The 24,684-nt window shown below is 38.1% G+C and overlaps 1 protein-coding gene and 1 pseudogene across 1 annotated transcript in view; one reads left to right on the forward strand and one right to left on the reverse strand.

The window, feature by feature from the left end:
- CRYBG1 (crystallin beta-gamma domain containing 1) overlaps positions 1-24,684 on the forward strand; it is a 255,495-nt gene that overhangs the window by 42,004 nt on the left and 188,807 nt on the right. The window lies entirely within an intron of this gene.
- LOC140530412 (spermidine synthase pseudogene) overlaps positions 5,837-24,684 on the reverse strand; it is a 49,774-nt pseudogene continuing 30,926 nt past the window's right edge.

Genomic DNA, 24,684 nt, shown 5'->3' on the forward strand with positions numbered 1-24,684 from the left:
TGCTGGAGGCATGGGGCTTTCACCCACTGTAGTTGGGTATCACAATACACAGTGGGCAGCTAGATGGCTGAGTGCCTAAGGCACCGAACCTGGGGTCAGGAAGACTCAAATTCAAATCTGGCCTCAGACATTTACTAGCTGTGTGACCCTGGAAAAGTCACTTAACCCTGTCTACCTGGGTTTCCTCATCTGTAAAATGAGCTGGAGGAGGAAATGGCAGACCATTCCAGTATTTTTGCCAAGAAAACCTCAAATGAGGTCACAAAGAGGTGGACATGACTGAAATAACTTTGTTGTCTTTTTTTGTGTTTGGGTTTCAATCTTCCTTGTCACCATAATAACTTTCTATGGTCAGGTTCTTCTGCTTCTGTTTGCTCATTTTTCTAGCCTATTTCTTGACTTTTAACTTTATGTTAAAGTTCGGCTCTGCTCGTGAGGTGGAGGTGCCACTGTCCCAAGCTTCAGGTTTTTGCACAGCTGTTTTCAGAGCTGGTTCTGGAGTTCTATAAGTCTTTAGTTCTTCCAAGGGGGCCTATAGGTCTTTAGTTCTTCCAAGGTGGTATAATCTAGGGAGAGGTGTGGTCACTATGCTTTGGACTGTGAGCAGCCACTAACACTCTTTTCTGCCCTGGAACTGTGACCAAGGTCCCAGCTCTCCTGGAACTGTAGGTTCTAGTGTTCTAGTACTCCTCCTTACCCTAGAACTGTGACTCACAGCTGTGTATGGGCAATGAAACAGAATCTTATACTGAATGCCAGAAAAGAGTCCCCTATAATCTCCTTCTGATCAGTTGTTCAACTCCCTTATCATCTGTGAGCTGAGAGCTCCAGAAGCCAAGCTGCTGATTCAGTTGCCCCCAAGACCTGCTGCTAACTGGCTTGCCAGTGTCAGGCCTTCACTGGACTGTGCTCCACTCTTATTCCAGTGAGACCAACCTCTTCTATCAACCTTCTAAGTTATCTTGAACTGGAAAATTGTTTCACCTCATCCTTTTGTTGGTTCTGCTGCTTCAGAGTTCATGTTGAAGCATTTTAAAAAGTTGTTTGGAGGGGAATTTGGGGGGCTCAGACAAACTCTTGCCTTTACTCCCCCAAACCCAGGTCTTCTGACTCCAAATTCAATGCATTTTCCTATATCACATTGCGTGCTTGAGAGTATTATTTAAGCTATTACCGTCACCTTCAGTTTTACACATTTGGTAGTTTAGGCCAACACTTCTTAAACTGTGGATTGTGACCCCTCATGCAGTCACTAAAAATTTAGCGAACAGTAAAAGGTTTCTGAATGTGCAATGACCAAAAATTAACTAAAAATCAAACATGTGATGAATCCGAGGTGTTTCTGGCAGCGCCTGCTCCTGTTGCATTGGGCAACCTCACTGCATCCTTGGTTCTGAACACAAAGTGTTCACACCTTGCACTACACATCCCCTCAGGCTATGCAATAGCAAATTAATACTGCAGAACTGTGAAAAGGGGTCACCAGTGGAAAAAGTTTAAAAAGCCCTGGTTTAGGCAGTGCTACATCTGGTCAAATCTATGTCTGGCAACCTTATCTATCTTCAATAGAGCTGAAGACCCCAAGAAGTAAGTAAAAAATAAATAAATAAAAAGGAATGAGGAAGGGCCTCTGAGTAGCCAAAATAGATATCAGAGTTCACATGCTGAAGCTCATGAACTTTGTTTCTAGGAGATGTCCTCAAACTGTCATTTAGAACCTAGTTTACTTCAGAGGCAGCTCGGTAGCAAAGTGAACTGATCCTGAAGACAAAATGACCTGAGTTCAAAATCAACTGCAGACATTTAATAGCTATATGACCCCGGATAAGTCATTTAATCTTTGTTAGCCTCAGTTTCCTCAACTGTAAAATGGGGTAATAATAGAACCTACCACCTAGGGAGAATCAAATGAGATAATATTTGTGAAGTGTTTAGCCCAGTGTCTGGAACCCTAGTAGATATTTAATAAATGCTTGGGATTGTTAGGTGGGCCAGTGGATAGAGTGCTGGGCCTGGAGTCAGGAAGACATTTTCCTGAGTTCAAATCCTGCCTCAGACACTTGCTAACTATGTGAGTCTGGGCAAATCATTTAAAAATATTTGCCTTAGCTTCTTCATCTGTAAAAAGAGCTGAAGATGGAAATGGCAAACCACTCTAGTATCTTTGTCAAGAAAACCCCAACCAAAACAATTCAACAACCATAAATGTTTTTCCCTTTCTTTTACTTTATAGTAAATTCTAATAAGCTTGGTTATTTTGTTTCTAAGTCTATAACAAGTCGCAACTGGCAAATGATAAAACAGGAAAAACCTCAGTCAAGCACACTGGCTACAGTGAGAAGTGGCAAGTGGTATACTTATGGCAAGGGAAGAGACAGAAAAAAGTTAATTAAAAAGAGAACCACAAACCTAAAAAGTACAGTAGTCTAGGAGCAGTTAATGAATGAATAGCTTTATGTACCTCAATAGAACTGGAGAAGGCAAGACTGTATAGTAATTGGTGCACTTAATGGTTCTGAATCATTAAAAACTCTACTTAAGAAAACCATTAAATAGTCTATTAAGAAAGATTTCCGAGGGGGCGGAGCCAAGATGGCGAAGTAGAAAGACGCACATACACACAGCTCCGAGCCCACAAACCACAGAGCGGCTAGAGGGGACCAAGCCAGGGCAAATTCTGCACCCAGAGACCACGGAGTATTGGAGCGAGGGAGATTTCTGCTCTGGAGAGACCTGCAAACCTCTCGCGGGGGGTCCTTCGCGCCGTGGACTGGGCGCCGGGACGGGGAGCAGAGTGCAGTCCCGCCGCGGCCACGACACCGAGGGGAAGAGATCCGAGAGGGCTACGGGGACGGGATCTCCAGCGGCCATGCGGGTCCCCCCACCCACAGAGGGACCTGCAAACCTCTCGCAAAAGGTCCGTCGCGCTGCAGACGCGGTACCCAGCCCGGACCTGCGGCAGCGGCCGCGGCTGCGGCTCCGAGAGACGCGGATCTGGGAGGGCTCCAGAGACGGGATCTTCAGCGGCGGCACAAGCCCCCCCACCAACAGGTGACTGACGGGGGTAGGTGAGAGAGTCTCTTTGGCAGGTTGAGAGGGGAGTGGGGTGCTCCCATGGCTCGGGCCCCCCCAGGAGATGGAAGCTGAGAGGCGGCTGCAGACAGGGGCTCCCCAAACGGGTGGGAGCCTGGATCCATTGTGGAAGGTCTGTGCATAAACCCCCTGAGGGAACTGAGCCAGAGAGGCGGCCCTGCCCATGACCTCAGCACCTGAACTTAATTTAACACTGAATAGCAGCCCTGCCCCCGCCAAAAACTCTAAGGCAGGAAGCAGCATTTGAATCTCAGTCCCCAAACGCTGGCTGGGAGGACCAGGAGGCGAGGTGGGTGTGAGGAGAACATTCAGAGGTCAGGCCACTGGTTGGAAAAAATGCCAAGAAAAGGGAAAAGAAATAAAACTATTGAAGGGTATTTTAGCGGAGAAAAGACACTTCCTCCCTTCCTTTCTGATGGAGAGGAACAATGCTTGCCATCAGGCAAAGACACAGAAATCGAGGATTCTGTGTCCCAGCCCACCCAATGGGCTCGGGCCATGGAAGAGCTCAAGAGGAATTTTGAAAATCAAGTTAGAGAGGTGGAGGAAAGACTGGGAAGGGAAATGAGAGGGATGAGGGAGAAGCATGAAAAGCAGATCAGCTCCCTGCTAAAGGAGAATCAAAAAAATCTTGAAGAAATTGGCACCTTGAGAACTAGCCTAACTCAGCTGGCAAGGGAGGTGCAAGGGGCCAATGAGGAGAAGAATGCTTTCAAAAGCAGAATTAACCAAATGGAAAAGGAGATTCAAAAGCTCACTGAAGAAAATAGATCTTTCAAATCTGGAATGGTACAGATGGACGCTAAGGACTTTTCGAGAAAGACAGATATCTCAGAACATACCGCACAGATTCGAAAAATGGAAGATAATGTGAAATATCTTATTGGAAAAACAACTGACCTGGAAAATAGAATCAGGAGAGACAATGTAAAAATTCTGGGACTACCTGAAAACCATGATCAAAAGATGAGCCTAGACATCATCTTCCATGAAATTATCAAGGAAAACTGCCCTGAGATTCTAGAACCAGAAGGCAAAATAAATATTCAAAGAATCCGCAGAACACCGCACAAAAGAGATCCAAAAAGAGAAACTCCTAGGAGCATTGTGGCCAAAATCCAGAATTCCCAGGTGAAAGAGAAAATATTGCAAGCAGCTAGAAAGAAACAATTCAAGTATTGTGGAAATACAATCAGGATAGCACAAGATCTGGCATCCTCTACATTGAGGGATAGAAGGGAATAGAATAGGATATTCCAGAAGTCAAAGGAACTAGGACTGAAGCCAAGAATCACCTACCCAGCAAAACTGAGTATAATACTTCAGGAGAAAAAATGGTCTTTCAATGAAATAGAGGACTTTCAAATTTTCCTGATGAAAAGACCAGAGCTGGAAAGAAAATTTGACTTTCTAACACAAGAATGAAGAAGAACCATGAAAAGGTGAACAGCAAAGAGAAGTCATAAGGGACTTACTAAAGTTGAACTGTTTACATTCCTACATGGAAAGACAATATTTGTAACTCTTGAAACATTTCAGTATCTGGGTACTGGGTGGGAGTACACACACACACACACACATGCACACACACACACATACATAGAGACAGAGTGTACAAAGTGAATTGAAGAGGATGGGATCATATCTTAAAAAAAAAAAATGAAATCAAGCAGTGAGAGAGAAATATTGGGAGGAGAAAGGGAGAAGTTATATGGGGCAAATTATCTCTCATAAAAGAGGCAAGCAAAAGACCTATTAGTGGTGAGATAAAGAGGGGAGGCAAGAGAAAAACATGAGGTCTACTCTCATCACATTCCAATAAAGGAAAGAATATAATGCACACTCATTTTGATAGGAAAACCTATCTCATAATACAGGAGAGTGGGGGACAGGGGCACAAGCAGGGTGGGGGGGAGGATGGAGGGGAGGGCATGGGGAGGAAAATGTAATACGAGGTCGACACTCATGGGGAGGGAAAGGACCATAAGAGAATAGAAGTAAAGGGGGACAGGATAGGATGGAGGGAAATATAGTTAGTCATATACAACTCAACTAGTATGGAAATCATTTGCAAAACTAAACAGATATGGCCTATATTGAATTGCCTGTCTTCCAAGGGGAAGGGGTGGAGAGGGAGGGAGCTAAAGAAGTTGGAACTCAAAGTGTTAGGACCAAATGTAATGTTCTTACCACTGGGTAACAAGAAATACAGGTTAAGGGGTCAAGAAAGCTATCCGGCCCTACAGGACAAAAGAGAAGATGGAGACAAGAGCAGGGAGGGAGGATAGAGGAGAGAGCAGATAGGTCACAGGGGCAATCAGAAAGCTCGGGTTTGGGGGGGGGAGGGGAGAAAAGGGGAGAAAATTTGTAACCCAAAATTGTGTGAAAATAAATGTTAAAAGTTAAATAAAAAAAAAAAAAGATTTCCATTTGACCCCAACAGTCTGGCCCCAAAGTTCTGGAACTTAAAGGAATAAACCCCACAGCATGCTATAGCAGAAGGAGTATCGAACTTGGCATCAGGATACTTGGTTACCTGACATGATAACTAACTGTGTGATTATTGATAAGTGACCTTACCTCTCTCATCTTCTGTTTCTTTATTTGTAAAATATGAATAATAGTAATACTTACCTTGCAGAATTGCAAAAAAAGAACTTTGTCAAAGTTAAAACTATTGAGGTGAGATGTTTTCTGTTGTTTAGCCTTATCAGCACATTGAAACTGTCCTTTCCAAAGTCAATCACGATTGAGCGTGGATCTTGGAAGAATCCACAACAGCAGCAGTTTTGGGAGCTCTCAACCCAGAGATGATAAGAGGGTCAGTTGGTAAAGGGATCAGAAAAAGATTGCAGGGGACCCTTTGGTGGCACTGCATGTTGCTGGTGCTGATTGGCAGTTTAGTTGCCCCTTCGCAGTTCTGGGTAGCAGGTCCGGTGGGGAGAGGAGTACTTGTGGTCTGTCACAAGGTAACAGGGCCCTGGTCACAGTTTCAGGAACATGAAGACCACTGCTACTTGTGGCTGCAGGGGGAGCAAGGGACTTTCCTGGGTAAAGAACAGCAGAGCAGTGAACATACCTGTCTCAGGATAACACCCTCTTGGAAGCACTGAAAACTTGCAGACCCCAGAACTAGCTTTGAAAACAGCAGCACAAAAGAAAAAGAAAACAGCAGCACATAAAAACGCAAAGCTTGGGACGATGCTTCCCCACCCTCATGTGAGTGGAACCTCACTTTAATTAAGAAGAAATAGACTGGAAAAATGAGTGAACAATAAAAAAAGAACTTGAGCATAGAAAACTATTATGGTGGCCCAAAGCATAAACTTAGAAGAAGGAAGCAGTTTGAAAACAGCTAAAAGCAAAACCTCAAAGAAAAATGATAATCGGATCTAAGGCCAGCAACAATTCTGGAAGAGTTAAGGAAAGATAAAAGTGGTAGAAAAAAATTGAGAAAAGAAATGAGAAAAGAAATGGTGCAAGAAAATTATGAAAAGAGAATTCACAGCTTGGTCAAAGAGAAAACACTTCAAGGAGCCAGAAAGAAACAATTCAAATATCGTGGAGCCATAGTCAGGATCACACAAGACTTAGGAGCTTCCAAATTAAAGGAGTTTCGGGGTTTGGAATATGATATTCCAGAGGACAAAGGAGCTTGGGTTACAATCAAGAATCATCTGCCCAGCAAAACTGAATATAATCCTCCAGGAGAAAAAATGAATATTTGATGAAATAGGGAACTTTCAAATGTTCCTGATGAAAAGACCAGAGCTGAATGTTTGATGTTTAAACAGAAGACTCAGGAGAAGCATAAAAAGGTAAACATGAAAGAGTTATCATAAGGAACTCAATGAAGTTAAAGTATTTATATTCCTATATGGGAAGATGATACATGTAACTCCTAAGAAATTTCTCATTATTAAGGGAGTTAAAGGGAGATAGGCATAGGGCACAGGTGTGAGTTGATTATGCTGAGATATCTCCAAAACAAAAAAAAAAAATGTGAGGGTGAGAAAGAGGGTTACACTGAGAGAAGGGAGAGATAGAATGGGGAAAATTTTCTCACATAAATGTGGTACACAAGGAAGAGCTTTTGTAGTGGATGGGGAAATGGGGGGTAATGCTTGAACCTCACTCTCATTGGAATTGGTTCAAAAAAGGAACAATTTATACACCCATGCAGTTGGGTATAGAAATCTATCTTACCCAAGAGGGAGGTAGGAAAGGAAGAAGATAAGAAATATGGGGTAGATGGTAAGGGGGAGGCAGTGGTTGGAAGCAAAACAGACTTTTGTGGAGGAAGAGGATTAAAAGAGAAAGAGGAGACTAAACACAGGAAAATAAGATAGAGGGAAATGCACAGTTAGTGATCACGACTGTGAATATGAATGGGATGAGCCAACTCAGGATCCAGCAATCTATTGTACATAAGAGATAAGCTTGATAAAGACGCAGAATTGAAATGAAGGTTGGAGCAGAGATTATTATGCTTCAGTTAAACTGAAGAGCACAGGGGTGGCAATCATGATCTCAGACAAATCAAAAGCAAAATTAGGCCTAATTGAAAGAGATAATCAGGGAAACTACATTTTGGTACAAGATACCATAGACAATGAAGTAACATCAAATATATTTACAGCAAATTTCTCTGATAAGGGCTTCATTTATCATATGTATAGGAAACTGAGTCAAATTTATAAAAAAAATAAGAACCATTCCCTGATTGATAAATCATCCTTTTCAACTGTCTTTGCTGAATCTTTATCCATATCGTGCTAACTAACATTCCCTTCTCCTCCCCAGTCCCCCCCACCCCCAAGTATCTCCTCCTTGGCAATCTCATCAACCACTCACATCAAATCTCATCAACTCTCATTAACTCTCAGTTGTTATCTCCGTGCTGATGATTCCCAGATTTATGCATCTACCCTTAATCTCTCCACAAATAAAGTCACAGAGCACAGGCTGTCTGCTAAGCTCTAGGGATATGAAAATGAGGGAAAAGACACATCTTTCCTTCAAAGAACTTAAATTCTAATGGAAGAGACATCACCTACTGCTTCATGTACGTTTCACACTGGATGGACGTAAGCCTCTCAGAAACATTCTCTAAACCCACCTCTCTTTCAGACTGCCTTGTTACTGTCAAGGTTACTAGTCACCTAGATTCACAACTTTTGTGTCATTTGCAACTTGTATCCAATCAGTATTCAGCTCTTGTCATTTCTACCTTCACATCTTTCATGTGTGTCCCCTTCTCTTCACTCATAGTCACCCCACCAGTTCAGAGCTCACCTCTTACCTGGAGTGTTGCAATAGCCTTCTAATTGGGCTCTCTGCCTTGAGTTCCTCCCTACCCAACTGCCAACATGATTTTCTTAAGGAGTAGATCTGGCCAGATCATCCCCACCCCCATACTCACTAAAGTTTAATTGTTCCCTATAGCTTCAAACATAAATTCCTTTGTTTGACATTTAAAGCTCTTTACAGCCTGGCTCTGCTTACATTTCCAGTCTTTCTTCACATCACTCCCCTCAGTGTACTCTGGTCTAGCCATTCTGGTCTAATTGTTGCTCCTCCATCTTTCCCAAGAGAAATATGTGTTATCATCACCTGTTGTCTGGGGCCAGTATTGGTCACTGTGATTAATCAGATTTCTGTTGCGTTGCTTGTTTTCATTTGCATTACTATGATAATTATATATGTATTTTCTTCTGGTTCTATTTACCTAATTCAGCATCATTTGATACAGATCTTCCCACGATTCTCAAAATTCCTTCTATTTGTTATTTCTTAGGACACAATATTCCATTATATCAAAATCTCACAATTTGTTTACTTTTCAAGTATTTGAATAGCTGGTTTTGTTGTGTCTCTGGGAAAGTTTTTTAAAGTGTATTTACATATCCCAGGTGAGTGAACAGAAGCTATGTTTTACTTTCCTTGATGTCAATCTAGATTTCTTTGAATGGCTATTATTACTAAAGTGTTATTTGCTTGATATTTTTATAAAGTGAAATCAATATTTCCTTGAAAGATTTTAAATTCACTTAAATGTTTAGGCCACACAAAATAATGAACAAAAGAGAGTTGTCATCATAGTCAACTTCTGGTTATTCACAGTGTTTCTTTTTCAATTCTTAGAACATGCCAGTAGAATTTACTAAGAGTTGTGAGAATGAATTACAGTACCTTTTTTCGAAAAATAAAGCATTGACAAGGGTGGAAGTAGAAGTGTAGGAAGCAACATGATGTATCAGAAAGATCATTGCCTTGAGAGTGAAGAAAACCTGGGTCCTAGACTAATCTAGAGACCTGTAGCTTAGCTGTGTGACATTGGTCAAGTCACTTAATGTCTCTGAGTCTGAATTGTTTTCCTTCTGTAAAATAAGGTGGTTGGATGATCTCTAAGATGCCTTCCAACTCTAATATTCTGACGTGATCTTTTGGAGACAAATTATATAATTTGTAGGTTATAAATGTCCTACTGCCTCTTTTTCCCCTCCCCATCATTTTTCGACCATTTTATTGATTGTAAATACTTATATAGGAAATGGAATGAAGGCAAAAAAAGAAAAAAGAAAAGGTAAGCATATTGTGCAATGTATGGGGGACAAGTTTGGAGGTAAAGGTGGTTACTATGAGGTTTGGGTATAATTTCCAATCTATGAGTCTCCTTTCTACAAAAACTTGGTTAGTTCCATGAAAACCTCACCAAGTAGCCTAAATTATTCCATTAGGCACATTTCCATGGTAATTTTATCCTTCTTCATTCACTTTCTCCTCTCTCCAATCCTTCTTGAACATAGCAGTCTAAGTATTCTTCCTAAGGCAAAGATTGGATAATATTGCTCCACATCCCATTCACTTCAGAATCATCTATCTGCTGCCTCTCTGTTGCCTCTAGGCTATGTTCCAACCCAACTGGACTGCTAGTTTTTCCCTGAGCTTGAGGTTCCATCTCCTGACCCCATGTATTTTTTCTGGCTCCATCCCAGCCAGCAATGTTTATCTCCTTATCTCTTATTGTCAGAATCCTCATCTTTCTTAAAGGCTTGTTTCAGGTGCCTCATCTTTGGTAAAGATTTCCTTGATCCATTTTCCCCTCCAATTGTGAATGAACCTTCTGCTTTAATTACCTTATTTTTGCGTATCTCTGTTCAAGTTGATATAACTCTAGCAAAATGTAACCTCATTGTATCTCTAGAACCTAACATGATGTCTTTGCAGTCACTTTATAAATGTTGATTGAATAGAATTGAATCCTTTGCTGAGTTTATGCTGTATTTTCTTGGTACTTATTTTGGTGTTTTATTTTGTTTTTAAACATGCTCCTACATCTTCTCTCTTTGGGCTTGTCTTCCATATTTTAAAACCATTATTAGCTTGTGGAGGGCAGGGAATAGAATTCTATGTCTTCCTCTCCCTCCCCACGACATTCTCTTCTCATGAATGCTCAGTAAATGTTTGCTGTATGATTGCATTTATCTGGACTATGCATTCTGTCCCATTTACAGAGATCATTGAGGTTATTGTAAAACTTCCTTCTTTTGAACTCCAAATTCCATTTTGCTCTTATGAGATGAAGTTGTTTCATAATCTTTGGTCCTTTCTTCTATGAAAATTAATTTCTGTGTCTGGGGCTATCTCATTGAGATGTATTTTCTTCCTTTTCTTCCTTTCTCTCTACCTACCAATAATTCCTTTCTCCCTTTGTTTGCTTCCCTCCCTTTCATGCATGCCAAGATCTGTGGAATTGGCATCACGACACCTTGTTTTCCATCTATTGTGCAGGGATACGCCCTGTGTTACAAAATTGAATTAAGGTAATTTTTAAAAATGTTTCCAAATAAAAGCCTGAGTTATTCTTTTTTTGAAAGGTAGTCACTTTCTAAACGTGAAATTTTAGTTTCTTACAGTATAGTGCATTCATGTGAACTGAGCCATTTAATTGCTACTTAAGAACTTTAAGTTAAGTAAACAAATACTGCACTGGAAAAAAAAAATGATGCAGACTTAATCTTACTAAAGAAAAGTCGAAGGCATAATGGAATGGATCAACTGATCCTCTGACCCTAGCAGTGTCCTGGATATAAAATGCAAAACTGGTAGAAGCTACAATTTTCCTAATGCATTATTGATTTTTTAAAAACATCACTTTCATTTCCAAATTGCTCTTTTACCAACCCTTTCCCAATACAGCTCTTTCTTTGAACAAAGTTCAATTGACCAAAACAAATAATTGCACGTCTGACGATGTTTGCAACATTCCATTCCTATGCTCTCCTACCTTTTGCCTGAAGAGAGGCATACTTCACTATCAGTTCTTTAAAGTCACAGTTGCTCACTGCCATTATCAGAGTTCTAGTGTCCTCCAACATTGTCATCCTTTACCTTATTGTGGTTGTTATGGTCATTGTTCTCCTGGCTCTGCCTGCCTCAATCTGTATCATTTCATACAAGTCTTCACAAGATTCCCTGAATTCTTATATTTATCATTTCTTGTGGTACGATAATACTTCATTTCAGTCATATGTAACTTCTTGTGCTATTTCACAATTGATAGGCAGCCTTTTTGTTTCCATTTCTTTGTTATTCCCCAAAAGTGCTACAGATATTTTGGTATATATGGCACCTTTCTTTTGGCCTTTTGGCTCCTGGGATCCTAGTACTAACACTGCTGGGTCTAAGGTTATGTAAAGTGTACTGTCTTTTTTGTATAATTTCAAATTGTTTTCCATTAATGTTGAATCTACAGACTTCATTTTCAAGAAGTCTTTTCTCAAAGCATTTTGGAATCTTCAGAGCTAATTCTCTATCTTATACAAGACTCAGTTAGTGCCCAGAAAATTAAGTGTAGGCACTCAGTGTAAATCCAGTTAATTGGAAAATAGGTACCAAAAAGAAAAAGAAAGGAGCTAAACAAATTTGGGAAGGGTAGTTACTTGATCAAGTATTAAGTATGTACCATGTACTATCATTGTGCTGGTCTATGGGGAGACAAAGGCAAAAATCAAGTCCCTAAATTCAAGACAAAAAGCATTCTCTGCTTTCAAAGAGCTTACATTAAGAGGGAGATTAACACGTAGTTGAATAAGTGTGTAATAATAAATACAATACAAATAAATACAAGATAATCTTAAGGGGAAGACACTAGCCTTTAAGATAAGGAAAGTCCTCATGTAGAAAGTAAAGACGAAAAGGAATTTTAACTTTGTGAAATTGAAATGGTGAACAATAATAAATTCTTAAACAGATTAGTTTCAGGTAACTGTTGTAATCAAAGAGAACTTTGTGACTTTTCTCTATTAAACTCCTAGGAAATTTCTGTGCTGTTATCATTAGCATGTACATCTGGATTCTAAAAATCATAGCTAAAGTGGTAGCTAGGTGATGCAGTGTATAGAGCTCTGGGCCAGAAGTAAGGAATTTGTTGTTGTTCAGTCATTCAGTTATGTCTGACTCACTGTGACCCCGTGGACCATAGCTTGCCTGGCTCTTTTACCTTTCATTATCTCCTAAAATCTGTCCAAGTTCATTTTTGTTGCTTCCATAATGATATCTATCTCATCCTCTTCCATCCTCTTCTCCTTTTGCGTCAAATGGGTCTTTCCAATGGGCCCTGTCTTCTCATTATGTGGTCAAAGTATTTAAGCTTCAGCTTTAAGTATGTGTCCCTCCAGTGAATAGTCTAAATTAATTTTTTAAAGTGTTGACTGATTTGATCTCCTTGCTGTCTAAGGGACTCTCAAAAGTCCGCAGCACCACAATTTGAAAATATCAATTCTGTGGTTCTTAGCTTTCCTTATAATTCATCTCTCAGAGCCATATTACTACTGGAAAAATCATAGCTTTGACTGTGCGGACCTTTGTCAGCAAGATGATGTCTCTGCCTTTTTAGTGTGCTGTTCAGATTTGCCATAGCTTTCCTTCCAAGGAGCAACGGTCATTTAATTTCATAGCTTTATTCACCATTTGCAGTGATTTTTGAACCTAAGAATTTAAAATCTGACACTGATTACATTTCTTCTCCTATTTGTCAGGAAATAATGGGACTAGTTGTCATGATCTTAGTTTTTTTCTTTAATCTTTTGCTTCAGGACATCTTTTACACACTTCTCTTTCACTCTCATCAAGAAGTTTCTTAATTCTTCACTTTTTGCTGTCAGAGTGGTATCATATGCATATCTGAGATTGTTGATATTTCTCCTAGTAGCCCTATTTCTGGCTTTTGATTCATCCAGTGTAGCATTTTTCATGATGTACTCTGTAGATAAGTTAAATGAAGTGACAGTATATAGCCTTGTTGTACTCCTTTTCCAGTCTTAAACCAGTTAGTTGTTCCATGTTCTATTCTAACTGTTGCTTCTTGACCCACATTCAAGTTCCTCAGGAAACAAGGTGATCTGGTAATCCCATTTCTTTGAGAACTTGCCACATATTCTTGTAATCCACACAAAGACTTTAGTGTGGTCAGTGAAGCATAAACAATCACTTTTCTGGAGCTCCTTTGCTTTCACCATAATCTAGTGAATGTTGGCAATTTGGTCTCTAGTTCCTCTGCCTCTTTGAAAACCAGTTTGCCCTTCTGGTAGTTCCCAGTTCACATAGTGCTGAAGTCTAACTTGCAGAATCTCACAAAACCTTGCTGGTGTTGGAATGAATGGAATTATTCAATAATTTGAACATTCTTTGGTATTTCCCTTCTTTACAATTAGAACATAAAGTGATCTTTTCCAATCCAGTGGCCACTGTTGAGTTTTCCAAACTTAGTGTTGTATTGAGTGTAGCATTTTAACAGCATCATCTTTTAAATAGCTCACCTAGAATTCCATCACTTCCATGAACTTTACCGTTAGGACGGCTTTCATTCTCTAGCATGTCTGACTCTAGATCAATAACTACACCATTTTGGTTATCAGTAAGTTAAGATCTTTCTGGTATAATCTTTTGTATAGTCTCATGACCTTCTTAATCTCTTCTGCTTCTGTTAAGTCCTTGACATTTTTTTCTTTTATCATGCCCATTTTTGCATGAAAACTTCCCTTGATATCTCTAATTTTCTTGAACATTTTTCTTCTTTTCCATTCTATTGTTTTCTTCTTTTTTTAAATCTTTTTTAATCTCTCCTTGCTATTCTTTGGAATTCTGCATTCGGTTTGGGAATATCTTTCTCTTTCACCTTTCCTTTTCACTTTCCTTCTTTCTTTAGCTATTTGTAAAACCTCACCAGATAGTCATTTTTCTTTCTTGATCTTTTTCTTTGGGATATTTTTTGTTGTGTGCTCCTATGCAGTATTGCAAACCTTTCTCCCTAGTTCTTCAGGCCCTCTATCAGAACTAATCCCTTACATCTATTCATCACTTATGCTTTTATTATTTAGGTCATACCTATATGGTCTGATGGTGTTCCCTTTCTTCAATTTAGGTTGAAATTTTGCAATAAGAAGTTTATAATCTAAGCCACAATCAGCTCCAGGTCTTATTTTAACTAAATGTATAGAGCTTCTCCACCTTTGTTTGCAAAGTATATAATCAATCTGATTTCAGCACTGACCGTCTGTTGATGTCCATGTATAAAATTGCCTTTTGTATTGTTGAAAACAAATATTTGCCATAACCGGCGAGTTATTTTGACAAAACTCTATTAGTCTCTGCCCTGCTTTATTTTATTCTACAACACCAAGTTTGCCTATTTTTCCAATTATCTTTTGATTTCCTACTTTAGCATTCCAATCCCCTGTGATGAATGTGACATCTTATTTTGATTTTATTTCTAGAATGTTATAGGTCTTTGTAGAGTTGAGCAGCTTCGGCCTCTTCAGCATCAGTGGTTGGAGCCTAGACTTATATTACTGTCATGTTGGTTTGCCTTGGATTCAAACAGCTATCATTCTGTCATTTTTGAGATTATGCCCAGTACTGCTCTTCTCACACTTTTTTTTAACTATGAGAGCTACTTCATTTCTTCTAAGGGATTCTTGCCCACAGTAGTATATGAAATGCTCACCTGAATTAAATCCACTTATTCCTGTCCATTTACGTTCACTGACACCCAAGATGCTGATATTTAGACTTTCTATCTTCTGTTTGACCACATTCAGCTTCAAAGAACTCAGATTCCTATATAATATTGATCTTTGCAGCACTGGACTTCCCTTTCATCACCAGACACATCTGCAGCTGAGCTTTCTTTCAGCTTTGGCCCAGCTGCTTCATTGTTTTTTGTTTTTGTTTTTACTCCATTCTTTCTGGAGATATTTGTAGCTGTTCTCCACTCTTTCTCAGTAATGTATTGGACACCTTCTGACCTGAGGGGCTCATCTTCTGGGTGTCATATCTTTTATAATTTTAACACTGTCCATGAAATTTTCTTGGCAAAGATTTTGAAGCACTTTGCCCTTTCCTTCTCCAGTGCATTATCTTTTGTCTGAACTGTCCATGATGACCTGTCCATCTTAGCTAACCTTGCATGGCATAGCTCCTAGTCTCATTGAACTACACAAGCCCCTTTGCCACAACCAGGAGGTGGAAATAAGGAAGATCTGAGTTAAAATCTAGCCTTAGACACTTTCTACTTGTGTGACAATGGGCAAGTAATTTAACCTCCATTTTTTCTACTTCCATTTTTTCACTTGTAAAATGGAAGAAATATTAGCACCTACCTTCCAGAGTTGTTGTGAAGATTAAACAAGAGAATATTTACAAAGATCCTTGCACATAGTAAAGTGCTTATTAAAATGGTTGTTGTCTTTCTTCCACCAGCAAATCTAGGGAGAGAAAAATCCCTGAGGAAAGTTATGTCCTTTCTGATATTTTAAGAAGGACAGAAACCTTTTACTTACAGCTTTATCACAAAATTTAGAAGAGAAAAATTTTTAATGCAAAAGAGCTGAAAGAGAATAAGAGAGTCCACTCAAAGGGTATGTTCCTCTTCACCAAATGCACAAAATATGAACTCATTGGCACCCTGTTCTGCCAGAAAAACATGACTTTACGGCAACACCCACTCTTTAAGCCATGACACTTGATGGATTACATCAAAGTAAGTGCCTTGGATTACAATGACATAGCAAGAGCTTAATAAATGTTTATAAAATGAATGTATAAAATTGCTAAGGTCATTAGTAGTATTGTTTATAATACATGATACAACATTTCATGTTCCTAATATTTTTCTGAGTATCTGATCAGTTTTATATTTCTGAACAATGATAGGCTTGGGGAGAATTCAGAATTTGGGGTTATAAAGTTGTCACTAGCAACAACCCATTTCAGACTGGCTACAAAGGACACTTCTGGTTTGGTCACTCTTCTGGATCTTGGCTTTGGTTCACTGCCACTGACAAAATCTTTGTGTAATCCTGAGCTTTCTAATCTTTGTTAAAGAAGGGAGTGATTAAGGAACACAGAGTTCAAGTTTGATATTGTGGGCAAGGCAGTAGTACAGTACTATGTTTGAGCTAGGACTAATTGCTGTGGGTGAATGAAAGGCCATCGTTTATATCTAGCAAATCATCAAGGTTTATTCACTGGAAACTCCTTGCTCCTTGAGAATATTAATCTCTGAATTTAACACTTCTTCTAGCTCAGTATTAGTCAATGATAACTCACATAGAATGACAGAATTAGAAGAGAACTCAAAGGTTATGTTAGACAAACCCCAATCTGGGAAATAAATCCGTTAAAAAAAACATCCGCATTAAATGATCATCCAGACAACATCTGAAGACATCCAAATGCCCCTTATTAGGCATTTGCAGGCAGCTTTCATTGTTATGAAATTTTTACTTATGTTAAATTAAAATCTGCCTCCATGAAATTTCTTTCCCATCTTTCTTCTGGATGCAAGCAAGATAAGCCTCATCCCTCTTCCATATGAAGATCCTTCAGGTATTTGTAGATAGTTGCCTTTTCTGATAATGTATTTCCAATCCATACATCAAAATTATCCAATATTCCTTGAAATATGTAAAAAAAAAGTGTGATCATAAATATTTGGTGAGACATAAAACAAGGAGACATTATCTTCAACAAAAGTATACACCGCAGATGTTTTATGAGTATACTAGGTGGCACACCCTCATATGTCTAGAGCCTTCTTACCCTAGTGGAGTCACTTGGGGTCTGGTATTTACCAGGAGCTGACTTTCCCAGTCTTTGTCTCCTCAACTATCCTTTCTGTAGATGTTGCCATTGAAGCTACTTCCTTCCTGTGGTTCCTAATCACTTTCCCTTGACTATTTCCAACAGGATCATGTACAGGATGAAGAAAGGGGTATTCTGATGTCTTCTTAGTTCTCCAATTTAGGTCATTCCGTGCTCTTGACCTTCTACTCTTTCAGGGGTACTATTTTGACCTCTTTAGTGGGACCCATTTCCTTTCCTCTTCCTTTCCACCCCAGGAAATCTCATCCTTTTCCTTCCACTCCTGCCTTGGGAATGCCAACTGTTGACTTGCTTTCCCCCTTTGACTCTTCTGGACACTTTGTTTCATTCTACAGGTATTTGGCTTGAGGGTAGTGGTACATTCCATCAAGGAAGACAAAAAAGTTTAAATTTTTAAAGGATGCTTCTCAGATCATCAGTCCTTAAATTCTATCATCAGCTCTTCATGGAAAAGTATAGGGCTAGAGATAACAGAGTCCAACTAGAATTCTGCTTTTTTAGCCAAGAAGATAAGGCTAAAAAGGTTGTTTTATATTTAAGGGGAAGAAAAAGGGTATGATTAAAAGTTTGTATTTTTGCTAAGTTTGTATTTTTAAGTAAAGTTTAATGACCAATTTAAAAAACTAAATTGAGTTAAATTGATATTTCTTTAAATTTATAAATAAAAGTAATGTCCTTTATGATGAAATAATAAATGGTCACCTTTAGAAAAAAATAACTCCCCTTGGATTCATACTGCAATGAAACATGCTGTGTATTTTTAACAGTTTTCATCACTGTGATAGAAAGGATCCAGCCTAGGGTCTCTGTGGAAGAGTATTTCCTTGTAGATGATGAGAGTCTCTGTAGATGGCCTTTTGCTGGTTGCATCAAGCCCTAGAATACCACTGAACCTCCAGAAGAGATCTGTAACTACTCAAAATTTTGAGTTTGGCCTAACTGCTGCCCATATTACTATCTGTAGTTGGATAAATAACCAGTAGAATTTGTCTACTAATATGTGTGCTTGAGATAGACAGTATGAATGAGCCAACATATTGGGCTTAGAATTAAATGGGACAAGGAGAGTAAGAAGGCTTGATTATCTTCAAGAAATCAGGACGTTTCTTTAATGACAACAAAGGCCCATCTTATTAATACTGATAATGTACTAATGGTAGTGAATCATGAAATAGGATATCTGAAGAATTAAAATTATTATCTCACAGAAGATAATGAAGTGTAGAAGAATTAATAGGATGAGAAGGTGAAGGACTAAGGTACAGTAATGACATGAAGACAAAAGGGGAATAGAATCTCAAGGAAGAAGATGTGGTCAACAGTGCTCAGTATCAAAGAGAGATCTTGAATGAAAGAAAGTCCCTCAAATTTTGCAATTAAGATGGTCATTGGGAGAGAAATTATAAAGTAGTGAAATTGTTGGCAAGATTATTGAGAATTCTGTTGTGAATGGGAGATGGGGACGTAGATTTAGTGGGTAGAAAACCCAAGTCTGGCAATGAAAGGGAGAAGAGAAAAAGTCGTGTTACCATTCTGATGGTTAATGGGCTTTTGCAGCTAAGATGCTCTCAGGATGACATTAGGATGGGACTATAAAAATGCAATAATTTAAAGCATCTAGGGCCATGCTTTAAAAAAAAAAAAGAAACCAAACACTAATAACAAGGACTTTCATAGGATTTAGAGCTACAAGAGAACTGCTTGAAGCATTAAATTTTTAATCTTATCTCCACACTCATTTCTCCCAGCTACCTGAATTCATCACTGTTAACATTTAAGTAATCTGATCCCTCCTTTTGGACTTGATTTAGAGCTTTTTGTAGATCTTGCCAGCTAGCTTTGTTGTTTAACTTTCAGTTCAGTCTGTTAACAGTGCCTCCAACTACAGAGTATATTTTATAGAGGTCTGAAATAGCAGAATGGTTCAATGGTTAGGGACCTGGTTTCACAGTCAGGAAGAACTGGTTTTAAGTCCTGCTTCTGACACAGATCATCTGTGAGACCCTGGACAAGTTGTTTAACTGCCCAAAGTCCCAGGAAACTCTCTAAAATTCTAACTTATAGAGGTGGTATCCCAGCTCACATTGGACAAAAGGAATCTCCTCAATGGGGACAACCAATGAAATTCACAGATTCGGCCCCTATGGCTCTAAAATAGCAATGGCTATTAAAAAAAAAAATCATCTCTCTTTTTTTCCTACTCACTTGCTTTCTTGCATGTGTGTGAGCTATTTTATTTTTGATTTTTTAAATTAATTTTTCAAAGTTCTGGTTTACTATTCCATTGTATTATGTACCAGTTGTTGGTTTGATGAGTATGTTAAGTGTTATTTAGAAAGTGTCTGCATCTGAAAACAAACTTTCTATGGATGGCAGTAGGGTCAAGACTCTTATCACTTAGAGTCTTCAGGAATCAAGAGTGTACGTTTTATTGCTGCTTCTTTGACATTGGCCTTCTACCTCCTTTTATCTCTTCAATGGCTTCCTTTTTGCATAGTGATATTATAAATAATAGTAACTGAAATTAAAGGCATATGAATTTTTCTCACTAAAGTTTTCAGAGAGAGATACGTGCTTTGTAAACACTCATGAGATATTATTACTGGACTTCATGACACATACCCAGGAAGTAGATTACTCCCATGAATCAGCTCAACAAATTACTGGAGGTTACAAGGGTTCCATTTGGTAATTCAGTGCTGCTACTATTTCCTTATGTCCTAAAAAACTGAGTTATCCTTGAGTCACAGATTGGGTTAAGTAGTAGACTGGATTAAAAGTATAATATCACCTACAGGTTACAAGAGGACTAAATCTATTTAAAAAATCTCTTCTATATGGCCTCCTAAAAAAGTACAAATGAACTGGAGCAAGATACAATGAAAAATCCTGGCCATGCATCTGGCACCTCTATTTTTTAAATTAATTTTTCAAAGTTCTGAAGTTTGCTATTTCATTGTATTATGTACCAGTTGTTGGTTTGATGAGTATGTTCAGTGTTTATTTAGGAAGTGTCTGCATCTGAAAACAAACTTTCTATGGATGGCAGTAGGGTCAAGACTATCACTTAGAGTCTTCAGGAATCAAGGTATATGTTTTATTGCTTCTTCTTTGACATTGGCCTTCTGCCTCCTTTTATCTCTTCAATGGCTTCCTTTTGGCATAGTGATATTATACTTGATGGTAAAACTGAAATTAAAAGCATATGACTTTTTCCATAGTTTTAAAATAAAGGTTATTAACAATGGGTAGATAGCTTTAAAACAAAAGAAGTCATTTCCTGTGATCAGACTATGAGATTCAGTTCAGTTCTAGATCTCCAAGCAAAATATTAGAGTTGAATATTTTTATGAACTGGCAATCTTTATGACCAATAGCATTTTGTTTCCATTTGACTACGTATCCCTTTCCATATCCTTTGTTTGTCTTTCTTGGGTCTTACTCTTTAGCAGAAAGGCTGTCTTGTGGAGGGGCTGCTGCTGAGAAGCTTTTGTGTATAACGAATCTCTTTGTATTCATATGATTCAGGAGAAACATGAGACCCAGAGACATCCAAATAGGCTTTTACCACCACTGAACTACTCCAGTTATTCGCAGGATTTGGTAAATGCCATAAAAGACATTATTTTGGGAAAGCCCAACATTTTAAAAAATTGAAATTTGTGAAACAACTAAGGAATGAATATATTTATGTTTTTAAAAAGATTCTTCAATTTAAAATATTCTTTAATTCCTTTCAGTATTAGAGTTCTTTCATTCATTTAAAATATAATTCAGTCAATTTTTTAGCAACATAAATAATATGAAAAATACCTGCATATTACATTTTATCTTGATAAAATAAAGAGGCACATATTTGTTACTGCTTATTTTTAGTACAGTCCTGTGATTATTTCAGTGTCAAGAACTTTTAATGTATAAACACTCTCCACCCATGCAGACTGGTAGTTCCTAGTCTTAGAAAGGTTCCTCTGAAGCGCTGAGAAGTCAAGTGATTGCCCAGGATCATTCAACTAGTAGGTATCAGAATCAGGTCTTGAGCCCAAGTCTACCCTAAGATCAGTGCTAGTTTGTTGTTTATACATGTTGCTGCCCTATATGTGAGTATGGGACCATAGATGTAGAATTGGAAGGAATCTGAGAGTCCACCAACTCCAATGCCTTCATTTTATATATTCATTTTACAAATGAAACTGAAGCCTAGGGAGGCTAAGTGACTTGCTTCCTAAGGTCACACAGAGGCAGTAAACATTTTGAACCCAGGTCATTTGAGTCCAGAGCCAAAGCTCTTTCTACTGTCCCACATTGTCATTTAGTGTTCTTATTAATCGTTGCTTTGAGTATTCACTTTTCCTCATAGTTTACTATAGACTTCCATACCAATATGCCTCTATACTTTTGTGGATTTATGATCTCATCAATGGAGGTCCAACAATGTGGATTGTAATTCGTCTGTTCTTGATTATCTTGTGGTACTCTTGTCAATAACTTCCTGTAAATGTCACTATGGTCGAAGTTCTAAATGACTACAATTTTTTTCCCCTTTTTAAAAAAAATTATAATTTTTATTTCTAGTTATATAATATTTATTTGTTATTTACTTATAATTTTTACTTATATATTTATAACATTCATTTAAAAATTTTTGAGTTCTGAATTCTCTCCCTCCATTAGTTGCCATTAACAAGACAAGCAATGTTAGTTACACATAAAATAAAAATAAAAATAAAATAAAGATCAGTTAGGAAGAGTACTGGAGTTGGATACCTGAAGCAGGAACCAAGATCTTATGATGTAATTTCTCTCAAAAATAACGATAGAAATGCTTAAGAGAAGCAAAATTGCTAGAAAATTTTACAAGATAATGAAGATTTATCCAAAAGACACTAAGCATATCAGTATCTTATCCAATAAATAAATAAAATGTACCAGAAAAAAACCATTGAGATAGCATTTATTTAGAGTGTTAAGGTTTGCAAGGCCCTTTTATTTACTTATTTATTTTGTCCTCACGACAACCCTGGGATGAAGATGCTAGTATTATTTCCATTTTGTAGATGAGGTAACTGAGGCAGAGCTTAAGCAGCTTACCCAGAATCCTGCTAGCAAGTGCCTGTGGCCAAATTTGAACTTAATTCTTCTTGACTCCAAGTCCAGCACTCTATCCACAGTGCTACCTCATTGTTTCAACACATAAAAGTATCTCAAGTTATATCTAAAAATAACACAAAAATGCTGAGAAATAATAAAATAAAAAACAAAACACATTCAAAGAAGTAAAGAAAGAATTATCATTGCTTCCAGTTCAAGGAATTAAAAGAAAGCCATTTAAAGATCTTGAGGAGAGACAATAGTAAAACTTATCAGTTATTACGAATTTGAAAATTTGTCAGTGGACACAACCATAACTGGATTATAAAATGAAAACATGGAGCAACGACAGATAAGATAGTTGAAGGAACTGAAAAAAAAATAACTCCTCTGACAAAAAATATTAAAGCAATGCAAATTAAAATGTTGGACTTAGAATATGGATAAAAGACAGAACCTCTCAGAATTTTTGAGATCCCAGACATTAAAGAAGAAAAGAATTCCATTTTTAAAATCTGTGCAAGAAAATTGTCAAAAGCAACCAGTATTTCACTCTGCAAAGAGAAAGAAAAGCTACTGAATTCCAGCAAGAAGAAAATTTCAAGCTTCAGAATTATGACACAGAAAAAAACTTAAAAAAAACCCAACACCAGGATAGAGATCACATGTCAAGCCATAATTCAAGATGTCATCTTATTTTTCTTCAAAAACCAAAGTAGCACGTCTATAAATACACAACACATATCAGCAGTATGGCAGCTGATGAATTTGTCTCTCCCTTTGTCTATAAGTATCTAAGTCCTCCTGCATTTCCTCATGGGCATCTTGAACTGGATGTTCCTTAGACATCTAAAACACATGTCCAAAATAATCCTAATTATCTTTTGTACTAAAGGTGTCCTTCTTCCCAACCTTCCATTACTGTTAAGGAAACCACAATCCTCCCATTTTCCCAGCTCAAAGTGTTTGCATCCTCTTTGTCCCCTCAGTCATACCTATTCCACTATTTAATGTCACGAAGTCTTGTCATTTCTATCCTCACAACATCTTTCCTATATGACCTTTTCTCTCTACTCACACAGCCATTATATTTGATGAAGGCCTTCATCATCTGTAGCCTGGGCTACTACACTAGGCTTCTTTAAAAAAAAAAAAAATATATATACCTACATATAGACACATATATGTGTGTATGTATGTATGTATGTATGTATGTATCTTTTGCTTTTTATATCACCAGAATTTATCCTAGAATCTTTTCTCTTCTTTCCCCTTCCAGAGAGTCATCTCTTATAACAAATAATGTTTCTAAAAGAAAATGAAAAAAAGAAAGCAGCAAAACTAATCAATACATTAAAAACACCTGAAAATATATACTGTCTCACATCCTAGGCCTCCCCCTACCCTGATCCCCTACCTCTTCAAAGGAATAGAACAGGTATGCCTTCTCATAATCTTTTCTTTGAGATCATGCTTATTTTTTATAATTTTGCAGCATTTGGGATTTTTTATTTTATTTTTATTTTTTTGGTGTATGTGTGTGGTTGTTGATTTCCACTTATATTGTTGAAGTCAGTGGGAACATTGTTTTCTTGGCTCTGCTTATGTCATTTTGCATCAGATCATGTAAGTCTTTCCATGCTTCTCTTCATCATTTCTTACATCACAGTAATATTACATTACATAGGGGCAGCTGGGTGATGCAATGGATAGAGCACCAGTGCAGGAGTCAGGAGGATCTGAGTTCAAATCTCACCTCAGACACTTGACACTCACTAGCTATGGGACCTTGGGCAAGTCACTTAGCCCCAACTGCCTCATCCTGGGTCATCTCCAGTCATCCTGATGAATATCTGCTCACTGGATTCAGATGGCTCTGGAGGAGAAGTGAGGCTGATGACCTGCACAGCCCTCCCTCACTCAAAACAGTTAAGTGCAAGTCATGTCATCATTTCTCTGATGGCATGGTCTTCTTCAGCAACGAAGGATGAACACACATTACATTACATGCATCTAACACAATTTGCTTAGCCATTCCCCAATCGATGGATATTTTTTCTTCTCAATTCTTTGCTATCATAAAAAAAAGTGCTGCTTATACATATTTTGGTGTGTATGGACACTTTCTTCTTATCAGTAACCTTACTGAGAGTATATGCCTACTAGGGAAATATCTGGGTCAATGGATGTCAACATATTAGTCATTTATTTTTGTAGCCTTCCAACTTTCCACTGAGCTACTAAAGTAATATTCCTAAAACACAGGTCTGAACATGCCACCCTCAATAAACGTTACAAACTCTAGTGGTTCCCTATCATTTCCAAGATCAA

This window comes from Notamacropus eugenii, chromosome 2 (genome assembly GCF_028372415.1).
Source record: "Notamacropus eugenii isolate mMacEug1 chromosome 2, mMacEug1.pri_v2, whole genome shotgun sequence".
Taxonomy (NCBI): domain Eukaryota; kingdom Metazoa; phylum Chordata; class Mammalia; order Diprotodontia; family Macropodidae; genus Notamacropus; species Notamacropus eugenii.